The sequence below is a fragment of the Conger conger genome, chromosome 10 (assembly GCF_963514075.1).
Source record: "Conger conger chromosome 10, fConCon1.1, whole genome shotgun sequence".
NCBI classification, from domain to species: Eukaryota; Metazoa; Chordata; class Actinopteri; order Anguilliformes; family Congridae; genus Conger; species Conger conger.
The window spans coordinates 7,712,138-7,729,839 of NC_083769.1; the positions used below are offsets into that span (position 1 = coordinate 7,712,138).

The 17,702-nt window shown below is 39.7% G+C and overlaps 12 non-coding genes across 12 annotated transcripts; all 12 read right to left on the minus strand.

Annotated features, from left to right (window-relative positions):
- Positions 1–748: 748 nt before the first annotated feature.
- LOC133139693 (U1 spliceosomal RNA) lies at positions 749–910 on the minus strand. The gene has a single exon (XR_009709865.1). It is a non-coding gene; the product is annotated as a U1 spliceosomal RNA (small nuclear RNA).
- Positions 911–1,564: 654 nt separating this feature from the next.
- Positions 1,565–1,683, minus strand: LOC133139662 (5S ribosomal RNA). Its single transcript, XR_009709836.1, has one exon. It is a non-coding gene; the product is annotated as a 5S ribosomal RNA (ribosomal RNA).
- Positions 1,684–3,676: 1,993 nt separating this feature from the next.
- LOC133139694 (U1 spliceosomal RNA) lies at positions 3,677–3,838 on the minus strand. The gene has a single exon (XR_009709866.1). It is a non-coding gene; the product is annotated as a U1 spliceosomal RNA (small nuclear RNA).
- A 654-nt stretch (positions 3,839–4,492) lies between these two features.
- LOC133139767 (5S ribosomal RNA) lies at positions 4,493–4,611 on the minus strand. The gene has a single exon (XR_009709929.1). It is a non-coding gene; the product is annotated as a 5S ribosomal RNA (ribosomal RNA).
- A 1,993-nt stretch (positions 4,612–6,604) lies between these two features.
- On the minus strand, positions 6,605–6,766 carry LOC133139697 (U1 spliceosomal RNA). Its single transcript, XR_009709868.1, has one exon. It is a non-coding gene; the product is annotated as a U1 spliceosomal RNA (small nuclear RNA).
- Positions 6,767–7,420: 654 nt separating this feature from the next.
- LOC133139666 (5S ribosomal RNA) lies at positions 7,421–7,539 on the minus strand. Its single transcript, XR_009709840.1, has one exon. It is a non-coding gene; the product is annotated as a 5S ribosomal RNA (ribosomal RNA).
- Positions 7,540–9,530: 1,991 nt separating this feature from the next.
- LOC133139698 (U1 spliceosomal RNA) lies at positions 9,531–9,692 on the minus strand. The gene has a single exon (XR_009709869.1). It is a non-coding gene; the product is annotated as a U1 spliceosomal RNA (small nuclear RNA).
- A 654-nt stretch (positions 9,693–10,346) lies between these two features.
- On the minus strand, positions 10,347–10,465 carry LOC133139768 (5S ribosomal RNA). Its single transcript, XR_009709930.1, has one exon. It is a non-coding gene; the product is annotated as a 5S ribosomal RNA (ribosomal RNA).
- Positions 10,466–12,458: 1,993 nt separating this feature from the next.
- Positions 12,459–12,620, minus strand: LOC133139699 (U1 spliceosomal RNA). Its single transcript, XR_009709870.1, has one exon. It is a non-coding gene; the product is annotated as a U1 spliceosomal RNA (small nuclear RNA).
- A 654-nt stretch (positions 12,621–13,274) lies between these two features.
- LOC133139667 (5S ribosomal RNA) lies at positions 13,275–13,393 on the minus strand. The gene has a single exon (XR_009709841.1). It is a non-coding gene; the product is annotated as a 5S ribosomal RNA (ribosomal RNA).
- Positions 13,394–15,384: 1,991 nt separating this feature from the next.
- Positions 15,385–15,546, minus strand: LOC133139700 (U1 spliceosomal RNA). Its single transcript, XR_009709871.1, has one exon. It is a non-coding gene; the product is annotated as a U1 spliceosomal RNA (small nuclear RNA).
- A 653-nt stretch (positions 15,547–16,199) lies between these two features.
- On the minus strand, positions 16,200–16,318 carry LOC133139663 (5S ribosomal RNA). Its single transcript, XR_009709837.1, has one exon. It is a non-coding gene; the product is annotated as a 5S ribosomal RNA (ribosomal RNA).
- Positions 16,319–17,702: the final 1,384 nt, after the last annotated feature.

Consider the following 17,702-nt stretch of genomic DNA (forward strand, 5'->3'; position numbering starts at 1 on the left):
GAAGAATTTGAAAAACGATATAAAAAGGAATGAAATATCTCGCTAACAGACCTCAACATTCAGCACTAAAATGCCCTGACAAACACAATGGGACGAGATGGGGGCATATTCAGAGTGGTTTGGCCATAAGCACATGGCATGGTGCTAAATTGAAGATTTATACTGGCAGCAATGATAGGGCTGAGAACATAGCGTAGTCAAACTTGCAACTCAAAAACTACTTTAAATGTAATGACACTGCTGTTTTACATAATTGTTTTACATAGGAATATTTCAAGTCCCGTACAACGCAAGTGGCTTCAAGTCACTACGCCCAAATGCCGAAATCGAATTCCCACAACGATGCTCGCTCCATACAAATAGTAAGAAAGTATTGGCCTAAGAAAGAAGCCAATATGACAGGAATTTGAAAAACACCTGATATAAAATTGAATTCGAAATCCTGGCCCAGCTGTAAAAAAGTAAAATGATAATACTGCGTTTGGCATAGTGCAACAGCGCCCCCTGTGCAAAGACATCTTGGAAAAAAGCTAACGGGACCAGGCTCCGTAGTAATGTCATCAAACAAACAAACGCGTTTGTACAAAATATTGTGCAGTAACTATGACCGACACTGGAGTAAAACTTATATTAATTAACAACCAAAGCAAATACTACAATCTGAAACATGTTACTAACGGATGACCTTCAGGATTAAAAACGCTCTGACAGGCAGAGTAAAAAAGAACTGACTTTAAACCAATGAATCAGGGGAGAGCGCGAACGCAGTCCCCACTACCAGAAATTATGCAGTCGAGATTCCCACATTTGGGGAATTCGCAGGGGTCAGCACAGCCGGAGTGCAATGGCTGAGCCTCGCCCTGGGTGAACCACCTTCTTGATCATGGTATCTCCCCTGCCAGGTAAGTATGAGTTGTACACATCAGGGAAGGGAGTCCTACTCTTTAGCATACATTTTACACTGACGGGTACCACATTCTACCAGTCACTCGAGTGACCATTTCTTGCAACTTCAGCAAATCAGATGATTACCACTTTCAACCCAGTAAGTAGTTCAGATAGGTCAACTGTCTATTTTTTTCCACAATCACCTGATGTGCCTTTTTTTCTATCTTCCCACAATGCACCGGTATGAACTCCCCCAGTCAGAAAGAGTGCCCTGGATACATCACTGAATCCAGATCCCGTTTGGAGTTGTGCACTAAATGTTACAAACTACCATTCTTCAAGATACTGATGTAACAGACATCCCCAAATGGAATTACTGAGGGGTCATCTGATCTTTTGTTGGCAGCATTTGAATTAGTCTATATTTATTAGGAAAATGCACTCCACAACAACATCCTGAAAAGCCTGGTATTGCCTGGTGGTCCCTCGGAGTTCTACCCGAGCCCAGCCGTGCTTTGTACCACAGCCATTGCACTCCGGCTGTGCCGACTCCTGCAAATTCCCCGAATGTTGGCATTTTCGAATGCATAATCTCAGGGGGCTTAAAAAATATATAATGTACATGAATTGTTCAACATTGTGAAACAGCACCCCCTATACAAAACACCGTGGAAAAAGCTTACAGCACCTGGTATTCCCAGGCGGTCTCCCATCCAAGTACTAACCAGGCCTGACCCTGCTTAGCTTCCGAGATCAGACGAGATCGGGCGTATTCAGAGTGGTATGGCCGTAAGCAACAGCCGCGGTGCAAAATGCGATATTTAAACTGGTGGCAATGATATGGCTGAGAACATACCACATTCAAACTTGCAACTGCGCTCTTGATATGAAAAAATGTACTTTAAATGTAGAGATACTAACCAAGGCATAAAAACGATAAATGTATACCAACAAATGTATTTTAAGAAAAAAGTTTGCATTTGCTGAAAGCCTCAAAAGGCAGGAAATTAAATTCATCAGCCCAAACACGAACATCAGCCCGCTCTAACATCAAGGTGTATCAGCACAGACCTCTGACAACATGCTACAGCCATGTACAATATCTACTCTGTGTCAAACAACATCGGATTGTTCAACATTCAGATCGGATTGTTTAAGATTCAAACCCCTCAAATGATTCATAATCTTAGAGTAATTCTGCATATTAAAGTTAGAGGAAAATGTACTCATTTTGCACTTTTCCAACATGTGTCCTGTTTGGGACCACATTTCTCGTATCAATCTTTCAACATAGCTTGTCCATAAAGTGTGTCTTAACATAGCAGACCTTTTTTAAACTGTAAATGGACATATACATAATTATTCATAGTTCTCAAAGTAATTGACCACTAAACAGAGTCATGGCTAACTAACTGTGCATTCACAGTCACTCAATGATAGTGTCACACACAAATCACTTTGATTCTCACTATGGGAATGAATGTTATAATGTTGCGTGTAATATAGTGCCCTCCATAATGACCAATCATTTATTTATTTGCCTCTTTAAATAACATGTGGTTTAAGTGCACATTGTCAGATTTTAACAAAGGACATGTTTCAAACATTTTGGTTTCGGCATGTTGAAATGACAGCAGTGTGTACACAGTCAAAAAAATCTCAGAGTTTGGAGTTTGACAATTTATCTGCAACTCTGCAAATTTATCAAAATGTCGAATTTTGAGGTCTAATTCAAATGTAATAAAATGCACAGTCATTAGAAAAGGCACTTATAATTCTCAATTATGGACAAAATCAGTGGTCTTGTGTCAGGAACCTTTGGATTTAAATTGAGTTATGTTTGTGCAAAAAAAAAAAAGTATCTTAATTTTTTTATACTAATCTCTTAGGGGTAATCCATAAAATAAATGGTGCAACGTAGCTATACAAAAATCAGAAGTCGGTGAGCCCGACGCCATTGCAGTAGACCTCCCAAATGGCATTGAGATTGGTTTTGAAATGGACGAGATATTGAGGTTCAAAATTGAAAGGCCAATATAAGAAGAATTTGAAAAACGATATAAAAAGGAATGAAATATCTCGCTAACAGACCTCAACATTCAGCACTAAAATGCCCTGACAAACACAATGGGACGAGATGGGGGCATATTCAGAGTGGTTTGGCCATAAGCACATGGCATGGTGCTAAATTGAAGATTTATACTGGCAGCAATGATAGGGCTGAGAACATAGCGTAGTCAAACTTGCAACTCAAAAACTACTTTAAATGTAATGACACTGCTGTTTTACATAATTGTTTTACATAGGAATATTTCAAGTCCCGTACAACGCAAGTGGCTTCAAGTCACTACGCCCAAATGCCGAAATCGAATTCCCACAACGATGCTCGCTCCATACAAATAGTAAGAAAGTATTGGCCTAAGAAAGAAGCTAATATGACAGGAATTTGAAAAACACCTGATATAAAATTGAATTAGAAATCCTGGCCCAGCTGTAAAAAAGTAAAATGATAATACTGCGTTTGGCATAGTGCAACAGCGCCCCCTGTGCAAAGACATCTTGGAAAAAAGCTAACGGGACCAGGCTCCGTAGTAATGTCATCAAACAAACAAACGCGTTTGTACAAAATATTGTGCAGTAACTATGACCGACACTGGAGTAAAACTTATATTAATTAACAACCAAAGCAAATACTACAATCTGAAACATGTTACTAACGGATGACCTTCAGGATTAAAAACGCTCTGACAGGCAGAGCAAAAAAGAACTGACTTTAAACCAATGAATCAGGGGAGAGCGCGAACGCAGTCCCCACTACCAGAAATTATGCAGTCGAGATTCCCACATTTGGGGAATTCGCAGGGGTCAGCACAGCCGGAGTGCAATGGCTGAGCCTCGCCCTGGGTGAACCACCTTCTTGATCATGGTATCTCCCCTGCCAGGTAAGTATGAGTTGTACACATCAGGGAAGGGAGTCCTACTCTTTAGCATACATTTTACACTGACGGGTACCACATTCTACCAGTCACTCGAGTGACCATTTCTTGCAACTTCAGCAAATCAGATGATTACCACTTTCAACCCAGTAAGTAGTTCAGATAGGTCAACTGTCTATTTTTTTCCACAATCACCTGATGTGCCTTTTTTTCTATCTTCCCACAATGCACCGGTATGAACTCCCCCAGTCAGAAAGAGTGCCCTGGATACATCACTGAATCCAGATCCCGTTTGGAGTTGTGCACTAAATGTTACAAACTACCATTCTTCAAGATACTGATGTAACAGACATCCCCAAATGGAATTACTGAGGGGTCATCTGATCTTTTGTTGGCAGCATTTGAATTAGTCTATATTTATTAGGAAAATGCACTCCACAACAACATCCTGAAAAGCCTGGTATTGCCTGGTGGTCCCTCGGAGTTCTACCCGAGCCCAGCCGTGCTTTGTACCACAGCCATTGCACTCCGGCTGTGCCGACTCCTGCAAATTCCCCGAATGTTGGCATTTTCGAATGCATAATCTCAGGGGGCTTAAAAAATATATAATGTACATGAATTGTTCAACATTGTGAAACAGCACCCCCTATACAAAACACCGTGGAAAAAGCTTACAGCACCTGGTATTCCCAGGCGGTCTCCCATCCAAGTACTAACCAGGCCCGACCCTGCTTAGCTTCCGAGATCAGACGAGATCGGGCGTATTCAGAGTGGTATGGCCGTAAGCAACAGCCGCGGTGCAAAATGCGATATTTAAACTGGTGGCAATGATATGGCTGAGAACATACCACATTCAAACTTGCAACTGCGCTCTTGATATGAAAAAATGTACTTTAAATGTAGAGATACTAACCAAGGCATAAAAACGATAAATGTATACCAACAAATGTATTTTAAGAAAAAAGTTTGCATTTGCTGAAAGCCTCAAAAGGCAGGAAATTAAATTCATCAGCCCAAACACGAACATCAGCCCGCTCTAACATCAAGGTGTATCAGCACAGACCTCTGACAACATGCTACAGCCATGTACAATATCTACTCTGTGTCAAACAACATCGGATTGTTCAACATTCAGATCGGATTGTTTAAGATTCAAACCCCTCAAATGATTCATAATCTTAGAGTAATTCTGCATATTAAAGTTAGAGGAAAATGTACTCATTTTGCACTTTTCCAACATGTGTCCTGTTTGGGACCACATTTCTCGTATCAATCTTTCAACATAGCTTGTCCATAAAGTGTGTCTTAACATAGCAGACCTTTTTTAAACTGTAAATGGACATATACATAATTATTCATAGTTCTCAAAGTAATTGACCACTAAACAGAGTCATGGCTAACTAACTGTGCATTCACAGTCACTCAATGATAGTGTCACACACAAATCACTTTGATTCTCACTATGGGAATGAATGTTATAATGTTGCGTGTAATATAGTGCCCTCCATAATGACCAATCATTTATTTATTTGCCTCTTTAAATAACATGTGGTTTAAGTGCACATTGTCAGATTTTAACAAAGGACATGTTTCAAACATTTTGGTTTCGGCATGTTGAAATGACAGCAGTGTGTACACAGTCAAAAAAATCTCAGAGTTTGGAGTTTGACAATTTATCTGCAACTCTGCAAATTTATCAAAATGTCGAATTTTGAGGTCTAATTCAAATGTAATAAAATGCACAGTCATTAGAAAAGGCACTTATAATTCTCAATTATGGACAAAATCAGTGGTCTTGTGTCAGGAACCTTTGGATTTAAATTGAGTTATGTTTGTGCAAAAAAAAAAAAGTATCTTAATTTTTTTATACTAATCTCTTAGGGGTAATCCATAAAATAAATGGTGCAACGTAGCTATACAAAAATCAGAAGTCGGTGAGCCCGACGCCATTGCAGTAGACCTCCCAAATGGCATTGAGATTGGTTTTGAAATGGACGAGATATTGAGGTTCAAAATTGAAAGGCCAATATAAGAAGAATTTGAAAAACGATATAAAAAGGAATGAAATATCTCGCTAACAGACCTCAACATTCAGCACTAAAATGCCCTGACAAACACAATGGGACGAGATGGGGGCATATTCAGAGTGGTTTGGCCATAAGCACATGGCATGGTGCTAAATTGAAGATTTATACTGGCAGCAATGATAGGGCTGAGAACATAGCGTAGTCAAACTTGCAACTCAAAAACTACTTTAAATGCAATGACACTGCTGTTTTACATAATTGTTCTACATAGGAATATTTCAAGTCCCGTACAACGCAAGTGGCTTCAAGTCACTATGCCCAAATGCCGAAATCGAATTCCCACAACGATGCTCGCTCCATACAAATAGTAAGAAAGTATTGGCCTAAGAAAGAAGCTAATATGACAGGAATTTGAAAAACACCTGATATAAAATTGAATTAGAAATCCTGGCCCAGCTGTAAAAAAGTAAAATGATAATACTGCGTTTGGCATAGTGCAACAGCGCCCCCTGTGCAAAGACATCTTGGAAAAAAGCTAACGGGACCAGGCTCCGTAGTAATGTCATCAAACAAACAAACGCGTTTGTACAAAATATTGTGCAGTAACTATGACCGACACTGGAGTAAAACTTATATTAATTAACAACCAAAGCAAATACTACAATCTGAAACATGTTACTAACGGATGACCTTCAGGATTAAAAACGCTCTGACAGGCAGAGTAAAAAAGAACTGACTTTAAACCAATGAATCAGGGGAGAGCGCGAACGCAGTCCCCACTACCAGAAATTATGCAGTCGAGATTCCCACATTTGGGGAATTCGCAGGGGTCAGCACAGCCGGAGTGCAATGGCTGAGCCTCGCCCTGGGTGAACCACCTTCTTGATCATGGTATCTCCCCTGCCAGGTAAGTATGAGTTGTACACATCAGGGAAGGGAGTCCTACTCTTTAGCATACATTTTACACTGACGGGTACCACATTCTACCAGTCACTCGAGTGACCATTTCTTGCAACTTCAGCAAATCAGATGATTACCACTTTCAACCCAGTAAGTAGTTCAGATAGGTCAACTGTCTATTTTTTTCCACAATCACCTGATGTGCCTTTTTTTCTATCTTCCCACAATGCACCGGTATGAATTCCCCCAGTCAGAAAGAGTGCCCTGGATACATCACTGAATCCAGATCCCGTTTGGAGTTGTGCACTAAATGTTACAAACTACCATTCTTCAAGATACTGATGTAACAGACATCCCCAAATGGAATTACTGAGGGGTCATCTGATCTTTTGTTGGCAGCATTTGAATTAGTCTATATTTATTAGGAAAATGCACTCCACAACAACATCCTGAAAAGCCTGGTATTGCCTGGTGGTCCCTCGGAGTTCTACCCGAGCCCAGCCGTGCTTTGTACCACAGCCATTGCACTCCGGCTGTGCCGACTCCTGCAAATTCCCCGAATGTTGGCATTTTCGAATGCATAATCTCAAGGGGCTTAAAAAATATATAATGTACATGAATTGTTCAACATTGTGAAACAGCACCCCCTATACAAAACACCGTGGAAAAAGCTTACAGCACCTGGTATTCCCAGGCGGTCTCCCATCCAAGTACTAACCAAGCCTGACCCTGCTTAGCTTCCGAGATCAGACGAGATCGGGCGTATTCAGAGTGGTATGGCCGTAAGCAACAGGCCCGGTGCAAAATGCGATATTTAAACTGGTGGCAATGATATGGCTGAGAACATACCACATTCAAATTTGCAACTGCGCTCTTGATATGAAAAAATGTACTTTAAATGTAGAGATACTAACCAAGGCATAAAAACGATAAATGTATACCAACAAATGTATTTTAAGAAAAAAGTTTGCATTTGCTGAAAGCCTCAAAAGGCAGGAAATTAAATTCATCAGCCCAAACACGAACATCAGCCCGCTCTAACATCAAGGTGTATCAGCACAGATCTCTGACAACATGCTACAGCCATGTACAATATCTACTCTGTGTCAAACAACATCGGATTGTTCAACATTCAGATCGGATTGTTTAAGATTCAAACCCCTCAAATGATTCATAATCTTAGAGTAATTCTGCATATTAAAGTTAGAGGAAAATGTACTCATTTTGCACTTTTCCAACATGTGTCCTCTTTGGGACCACATTTCTCGTATCAATCTTTCAACATAGCTTGTCCATAAAGTGTGTCTTAACATAGCAGACCTTTTTTAAACTGTAAATGGACATATACATAATTATTCATAGTTCTCAAAGTAATTGACCACTAAACAGAGTCATGGCTAACTAACTGTGCATTCACAGTCACTCAATGATAGTGTCACACACAAATCACTTTGATTCTCACTATGGGAATGAATGTTATAATGTTGCGTGTAATATAGTGCCCTCCATAATGACCAATCATTTATTTATTTGCCTCTTTAAATAACATGTGGTTTAAGTGCACATTGTCAGATTTTAACAAAGGACATGTTTCATACATTTTGGTTTCAGCATGTTGAAATGACAGCAGTGTGTACACAGTCAAAAAAATCTCAGAGTTTGGAGTTTGACAATTTATCTGCAACTCTGCAAATTTATCAAAATGTCGAATTTTGAGGTCTAATTCAAATGTAATAAAATGCACAGTCATTAGAAAAGGCACTTATAATTCTCAATTATGGACAAAATCAGTGGTCTTGTGTCAGGAACCTTTGGATTTAAATTGAGTTATGTTTGTGCAAAAAAAAAAGTATCTTAATTTTTTTATACTAATCTCTTAGGGGTAATCCATAAAATAAATGGTGCAACGTAGCTATACAAAAATCAGAAGTCGGTGAGCCCGACGCCATTGCAGTAGACCTCCCAAATGGCATTGAGATTGGTTTTGAAATGGACGAGATATTGAGGTTCAAAATTGAAAGGCCAATATAAGAAGAATTTGAAAAACGATATAAAAAGGAATGAAATATCTCGCTAACAGACCTCAACATTCAGCACTAAAATGCCCTGACAAACACAATGGGACGAGATGGGGGCATATTCAGAGTGGTTTGGCCATAAGCACATGGCATCGTGCTAAACTGAAGATTTATACTGGCAGCAATGATAGGGCTGAGAACATAGCGTAGTCAAACTTGCAACTCAAAAACTACTTTAAATGTAATGACACTGCTGTTTTACATAATTGTTTTACATAGGAATATTTCAAGTCCCGTACAACGCAAGTGGCTTCAAGTCACTACGACCAAATGCCGAAATCGAATTCCCACAACGATGCTCGCTCCATACAAATAGTAAGAAAGTATTGGCCTAAGAAAGAAGCCAATATGACAGGAATTTGAAAAACACCTGATATAAAATTGAATTAGAAATCCTGACCCAGCTGTAAAAAAGTAAAATGATAATACTGCGTTTGGCATAGTGCAACAGCGCCCCCTGTGCAAAGACATCTTGGAAAAAAGCTAACGGGACCAGGCTCCGTAGTAATGTCATCAAACAAACAAACGCGTTTGTACAAAATATTGTGCAGTAACTATGACCGACACTGGAGTAAAACTTATATTAATTAACAACCAAAGCAAATACTACAATCTGAAACATGTTACTAACGGATGACCTTCAGGATTAAAAACGCTCTGACAGGCAGAGCAAAAAAGAACTGACTTTAAACCAATGAATCAGGGGAGAGCGCGAACGCAGTCCCCACTACCAGAAATTATGCAGTCGAGATTCCCACATTTGGGGAATTCGCAGGGGTCAGCACAGCCGGAGTGCAATGGCTGAGCCTCGCCCTGGGTGAACCACCTTCTTGATCATGGTATCTCCCCTGCCAGGTAAGTATGAGTTGTACACATCAGGGAAGGGAGTCCTACTCTTTAGCATACATTTTACACTGACGGGTACCACATTCTACCAGTCACTCGAGTGACCATTTCTTGCAACTTCAGCAAATCAGATGATTACCACTTTCAACCCAGTAAGTAGTTCAGATAGGTCAACTGTCTATTTTTTTCCACAATCACCTGATGTGCCTTTTTTTCTATCTTCCCACAATGCACCGGTATGAACTCCCCCAGTCAGAAAGAGTGCCCTGGATACATCACTGAATCCAGATCCCGTTTGGAGTTGTGCACTAAATGTTACAAACTACCATTCTTCAAGATACTGATGTAACAGACATCCCCAAATGGAATTACTGAGGGGTCATCTGATCTTTTGTTGGCAGCATTTGAATTAGTCTATATTTATTAGGAAAATGCACTCCACAACAACATCCTGAAAAGCCTGGTATTGCCTGGTGGTCCCTCGGAGTTCTACCCGAGCCCAGCCGTGCTTTGTACCACAGCCATTGCACTCCGGCTGTGCCGACTCCTGCAAATTCCCCGAATGTTGGCATTTTCGAATGCATAATCTCAGGGGGCTTAAAAAATATATAATGTACATGAATTGTTCAACATTGTGAAACAGCACCCCCTATACAAAACACCGTGGAAAAAGCTTACAGCACCTGGTATTCCCAGGCGGTCTCCCATCCAAGTACTAACCAGGCCCGACCCTGCTTAGCTTCCGAGATCAGACGAGATCGGGCGTATTCAGAGTGGTATGGCCGTAAGCAACAGCCGCGGTGCAAAATGCGATATTTAAACTGGTGGCAATGATATGGCTGAGAACATACCACATTCAAACTTGCAACTGCGCTCTTGATATGAAAAAATGTACTTTAAATGTAGAGATACTAACCAAGGCATAAAAACGATAAATGTATACCAACAAATGTATTTTAAGAAAAAAGTTTGCATTTGCTGAAAGCCTCAAAAGGCAGGAAATTAAATTCATCAGCCCAAACACGAACATCAGCCCGCTCTAACATCAAGGTGTATCAGCACAGACCTCTGACAACATGCTACAGCCATGTACAATATCTACTCTGTGTCAAACAACATCGGATTGTTCAACATTCAGATCGGATTGTTTAAGATTCAAACCCCTCAAATGATTCATAATCTTAGAGTAATTCTGCATATTAAAGTTAGAGGAAAATGTACTCATTTTGCACTTTTCCAACATGTGTCCTGTTTGGGACCACATTTCTCGTATCAATCTTTCAACATAGCTTGTCCATAAAGTGTGTCTTAACATAGCAGACCTTTTTTAAACTGTAAATGGACATATACATAATTATTCATAGTTCTCAAAGTAATTGACCACTAAACAGAGTCATGGCTAACTAACTGTGCATTCACAGTCACTCAATGATAGTGTCACACACAAATCACTTTGATTCTCACTATGGGAATGAATGTTATAATGTTGCGTGTAATATAGTGCCCTCCATAATGACCAATCATTTATTTATTTGCCTCTTTAAATAACATGTGGTTTAAGTGCACATTGTCAGATTTTAACAAAGGACATGTTTCAAACATTTTGGTTTCGGCATGTTGAAATGACAGCAGTGTGTACACAGTCAAAAAAATCTCAGAGTTTGGAGTTTGACAATTTATCTGCAACTCTGCAAATTTATCAAAATGTCGAATTTTGAGGTCTAATTCAAATGTAATAAAATGCACAGTCATTAGAAAAGGCACTTATAATTCTCAATTATGGACAAAATCAGTGGTCTTGTGTCAGGAACCTTTGGATTTAAATTGAGTTATGTTTGTGCAAAAAAAAAAAAGTATCTTAATTTTTTTATACTAATCTCTTAGGGGTAATCCATAAAATAAATGGTGCAACGTAGCTATACAAAAATCAGAAGTCGGTGAGCCCGACGCCATTGCAGTAGACCTCCCAAATGGCATTGAGATTGGTTTTGAAATGGACGAGATATTGAGGTTCAAAATTGAAAGGCCAATATAAGAAGAATTTGAAAAACGATATAAAAAGGAATGAAATATCTCGCTAACAGACCTCAACATTCAGCACTAAAATGCCCTGACAAACACAATGGGACGAGATGGGGGCATATTCAGAGTGGTTTGGCCATAAGCACATGGCATGGTGCTAAATTGAAGATTTATACTGGCAGCAATGATAGGGCTGAGAACATAGCGTAGTCAAACTTGCAACTCAAAAACTACTTTAAATGCAATGACACTGCTGTTTTACATAATTGTTCTACATAGGAATATTTCAAGTCCCGTACAACGCAAGTGGCTTCAAGTCACTATGCCCAAATGCCGAAATCGAATTCCCACAACGATGCTCGCTCCATACAAATAGTAAGAAAGTATTGGCCTAAGAAAGAAGCTAATATGACAGGAATTTGAAAAACACCTGATATAAAATTGAATTAGAAATCCTGGCCCAGCTGTAAAAAAGTAAAATGATAATACTGCGTTTGGCATAGTGCAACAGCGCCCCCTGTGCAAAGACATCTTGGAAAAAAGCTAACGGGACCAGGCTCCGTAGTAATGTCATCAAACAAACAAACGCGTTTGTACAAAATATTGTGCAGTAACTATGACCGACACTGGAGTAAAACTTATATTAATTAACAACCAAAGCAAATACTACAATCTGAAACATGTTACTAACGGATGACCTTCAGGATTAAAAACGCTCTGACAGGCAGAGTAAAAAAGAACTGACTTTAAACCAATGAATCAGGGGAGAGCGCGAACGCAGTCCCCACTACCAGAAATTATGCAGTCGAGATTCCCACATTTGGGGAATTCGCAGGGGTCAGCACAGCCGGAGTGCAATGGCTGAGCCTCGCCCTGGGTGAACCACCTTCTTGATCATGGTATCTCCCCTGCCAGGTAAGTATGAGTTGTACACATCAGGGAAGGGAGTCCTACTCTTTAGCATACATTTTACACTGACGGGTACCACATTCTACCAGTCACTCGAGTGACCATTTCTTGCAACTTCAGCAAATCAGATGATTACCACTTTCAACCCAGTAAGTAGTTCAGATAGGTCAACTGTCTATTTTTTTCCACAATCACCTGATGTGCCTTTTTTTCTATCTTCCCACAATGCACCGGTATGAATTCCCCCAGTCAGAAAGAGTGCCCTGGATACATCACTGAATCCAGATCCCGTTTGGAGTTGTGCACTAAATGTTACAAACTACCATTCTTCAAGATACTGATGTAACAGACATCCCCAAATGGAATTACTGAGGGGTCATCTGATCTTTTGTTGGCAGCATTTGAATTAGTCTATATTTATTAGGAAAATGCACTCCACAACAACATCCTGAAAAGCCTGGTATTGCCTGGTGGTCCCTCGGAGTTCTACCCGAGCCCAGCCGTGCTTTGTACCACAGCCATTGCACTCCGGCTGTGCCGACTCCTGCAAATTCCCCGAATGTTGGCATTTTCGAATGCATAATCTCAAGGGGCTTAAAAAATATATAATGTACATGAATTGTTCAACATTGTGAAACAGCACCCCCTATACAAAACACCGTGGAAAAAGCTTACAGCACCTGGTATTCCCAGGCGGTCTCCCATCCAAGTACTAACCAAGCCTGACCCTGCTTAGCTTCCGAGATCAGACGAGATCGGGCGTATTCAGAGTGGTATGGCCGTAAGCAACAGGCCCGGTGCAAAATGCGATATTTAAACTGGTGGCAATGATATGGCTGAGAACATACCACATTCAAATTTGCAACTGCGCTCTTGATATGAAAAAATGTACTTTAAATGTAGAGATACTAACCAAGGCATAAAAACGATAAATGTATACCAACAAATGTATTTTAAGAAAAAAGTTTGCATTTGCTGAAAGCCTCAAAAGGCAGGAAATTAAATTCATCAGCCCAAACACGAACATCAGCCCGCTCTAACATCAAGGTGTATCAGCACAGATCTCTGACAACATGCTACAGCCATGTACAATATCTACTCTGTGTCAAACAACATCGGATTGTTCAACATTCAGATCGGATTGTTTAAGATTCAAACCCCTCAAATGATTCATAATCTTAGAGTAATTCTGCATATTAAAGTTAGAGGAAAATGTACTCATTTTGCACTTTTCCAACATGTGTCCTCTTTGGGACCACATTTCTCGTATCAATCTTTCAACATAGCTTGTCCATAAAGTGTGTCTTAACATAGCAGACCTTTTTTAAACTGTAAATGGACATATACATAATTATTCATAGTTCTCAAAGTAATTGACCACTAAACAGAGTCATGGCTAACTAACTGTGCATTCACAGTCACTCAATGATAGTGTCACACACAAATCACTTTGATTCTCACTATGGGAATGAATGTTATAATGTTGCGTGTAATATAGTGCCCTCCATAATGACCAATCATTTATTTATTTGCCTCTTTAAATAACATGTGGTTTAAGTGCACATTGTCAGATTTTAACAAAGGACATGTTTCATACATTTTGGTTTCAGCATGTTGAAATGACAGCAGTGTGTACACAGTCAAAAAAATCTCAGAGTTTGGAGTTTGACAATTTATCTGCAACTCTGCAAATTTATCAAAATGTCGAATTTTGAGGTCTAATTCAAATGTAATAAAATGCACAGTCATTAGAAAAGGCACTTATAATTCTCAATTATGGACAAAATCAGTGGTCTTGTGTCAGGAACCTTTGGATTTAAATTGAGTTATGTTTGTGCAAAAAAAAAAGTATCTTAATTTTTTTATACTAATCTCTTAGGGGTAATCCATAAAATAAATGGTGCAACGTAGCTATACAAAAATCAGAAGTCGGTGAGCCCGACGCCATTGCAGTAGACCTCCCAAATGGCATTGAGATTGGTTTTGAAATGGACGAGATATTGAGGTTCAAAATTGAAAGGCCAATATAAGAAGAATTTGAAAAACGATATAAAAAGGAATGAAATATCTCGCTAACAGACCTCAACATTCAGCACTAAAATGCCCTGACAAACACAATGGGACGAGATGGGGGCATATTCAGAGTGGTTTGGCCATAAGCACATGGCATCGTGCTAAACTGAAGATTTATACTGGCAGCAATGATAGGGCTGAGAACATAGCGTAGTCAAACTTGCAACTCAAAAACTACTTTAAATGTAATGACACTGCTGTTTTACATAATTGTTTTACATAGGAATATTTCAAGTCCCGTACAACGCAAGTGGCTTCAAGTCACTACGACCAAATGCCGAAATCGAATTCCCACAACGATGCTCGCTCCATACAAATAGTAAGAAAGTATTGGCCTAAGAAAGAAGCCAATATGACAGGAATTTGAAAAACACCTGATATAAAATTGAATTAGAAATCCTGACCCAGCTGTAAAAAAGTAAAATGATAATACTGCGTTTGGCATAGTGCAACAGCGCCCCCTGTGCAAAGACATCTTGGAAAAAAGCTAACGGGACCAGGCTCCGTAGTAATGTCATCAAACAAACAAACGCGTTTGTACAAAATATTGTGCAGTAACTATGACCGACACTGGAGTAAAACTTATATTAATTAACAACCAAAGCAAATACTACAATCTGAAACATGTTACTAACGGATGACCTTCAGGATTAAAAACGCTCTGACAGGCAGAGCAAAAAAGAACTGACTTTAAACCAATGAATCAGGGGAGAGCGCGAACGCAGTCCCCACTACCAGAAATTATGCAGTCGAGATTCCCACATTTGGGGAATTCGCAGGGGTCAGCACAGCCGGAGTGCAATGGCTGAGCCTCGCCCTGGGTGAACCACCTTCTTGATCATGGTATCTCCCCTGCCAGGTAAGTATGAGTTGTACACATCAGGGAAGGGAGTCCTACTCTTTAGCATACATTTTACACTGACGGGTACCACATTCTACCAGTCACTCGAGTGACCATTTCTTGCAACTTCAGCAAATCAGATGATTACCACTTTCAACCCAGTAAGTAGTTCAGATAGGTCAACTGTCTATTTTTTCCACAATCACCTGATGTGCCTTTTTTTCTATCTTCCCACAATGCACCGGTATGAATTCCCCCAGTCAGAAAGAGTGCCCTGGATACATCACTGAATCCAGATCCCGTTTGGAGTTGTGCACTAAATGTTACAAACTACCATTCTTCAAGATACTGATGTAACAGACATCCCCAAATGGAATTACTGAGGGGTCATCTGATCTTTTGTTGGCAGCATTTGAATTAGTCTATATTTATTATGAAAATGCACTCCACAACAACATCCTGAAAAGCCTGGTATTGCCTGGTGGTCCCTCGGAGTTCTACCCGAGCCCAGCCGTGCTTTGTACCACAGCCATTGCACTCCGGCTGTGCCGACTCCTGCAAATTCCCCGAATGTTGGCATTTTCGAATGCATAATCTCAGGGGGCTTAAAAAATATATAATGTACATGAATTGTTCAACATTGTGAAACAGCACCCCCTATACAAAACACCGTGGAAAAAGCTTACAGCACCTGGTATTCCCAGGCGGTCTCCCATCCAAGTACTAACCAGGCCTGACCCTGCTTAGCTTCCGAGATCAGACGAGATCGGGCGTATTCAGAGTGGTATGGCCGTAAGCAACAGGCCCGGTGCAAAATGCGATATTTAAACTGGTGGCAATGATATGGCTGAGAACATACCACATTCAAACTTGCAACTGCGCTCTTGATATGAAAAAATGTACTTTAAATGTAGAGATACTAACCAAGGCATAAAAACGATAAATGTATACCAACAAATGTATTTTAAGAAAAAAGTTTGCATTTGCTGAAAGCCTCAAAAGGCAGGAAATTAAATTCATCAGCCCAAACACGAACATCAGCCCGCTCTAACATCAAGGTGTATCAGCACAGATCTCTGACAACATGCTGCAGCCATGTACAATATCTACTCTGTGTCAAACAACATCGGATTGTTCAACATTCAGATCGGATTGTTTAAGATTCAAACCCCTCAAATGATTCATAATCTTAGAGTAATTCTGCATATTAAAGTTAGAGGAAAATGTACTCATTTTGCACTTTTCCAACATGTGTCCTGTTTGGGACCACATTTCTCGTATCAATCTTTCAACATAGCTTGTCCATAAAGTGTGTCTTAACATAGCAGACCTTTTTTAAACTGTAAATGGACATATACATAATTATTCATAGTTCTCAAAGTAATTGACCACTAAACAGAGTCATGGCTAACTAACTGTGCATTCACAGTCACTCAATGATAGTGTCACACACAAATCACTTTGATTCTCACTATGGGAATGAATGTTATAATGTTGCGTGTAATATAGTGCCCTCCATAATGACCAATCATTTATTTATTTGCCTCTTTAAATAACATGTGGTTTAAGTGCACATTGTCAGATTTTAACAAAGGACATGTTTCATACATTTTGGTTTCAGCATGTTGAAATGACAGCAGTGTGTACACAGTCAAAAAAATCTCAGAGTTTGGAGTTTGACAATTTATCTGCAACTCTGCAAATTTATCAAAATGTCGAATTTTGAGGTCTAATTCAAATGTAATAAAATGCACAGTCATTAGAAAAGGCACTTATAATTCTCAATTATGGACAAAATCAGTGGTCTTGTGTCAGGAACCTTTGGATTTAAATTGAGTTATGTTTGTGCAAAAAAAAAAGTATCTTAATTTTTTTATACTAATCTCTTAGGGGTAATCCATAACATAAATGGTGCAACGTAGCTATACAAAAATCAGAAGTCGGTGAGCCCGACGCCATTGCAGTAGACCTCCCAAATGGCATTGAGATTGGTTTTGAAATGGACGAGATATTGAGGTTCAAAATTGAAAGGCCAATATAAGAAGAATTTGAAAAACGATATAAAAAGGAATGAAATATCTCGCTAACAGACCTCAACATTCAGCACTAAAATGCCCTGACAAACACAATGGGACGAGATGGGGGCATATTCAGAGTGGTTTGGCCATAAGCACATGGCATG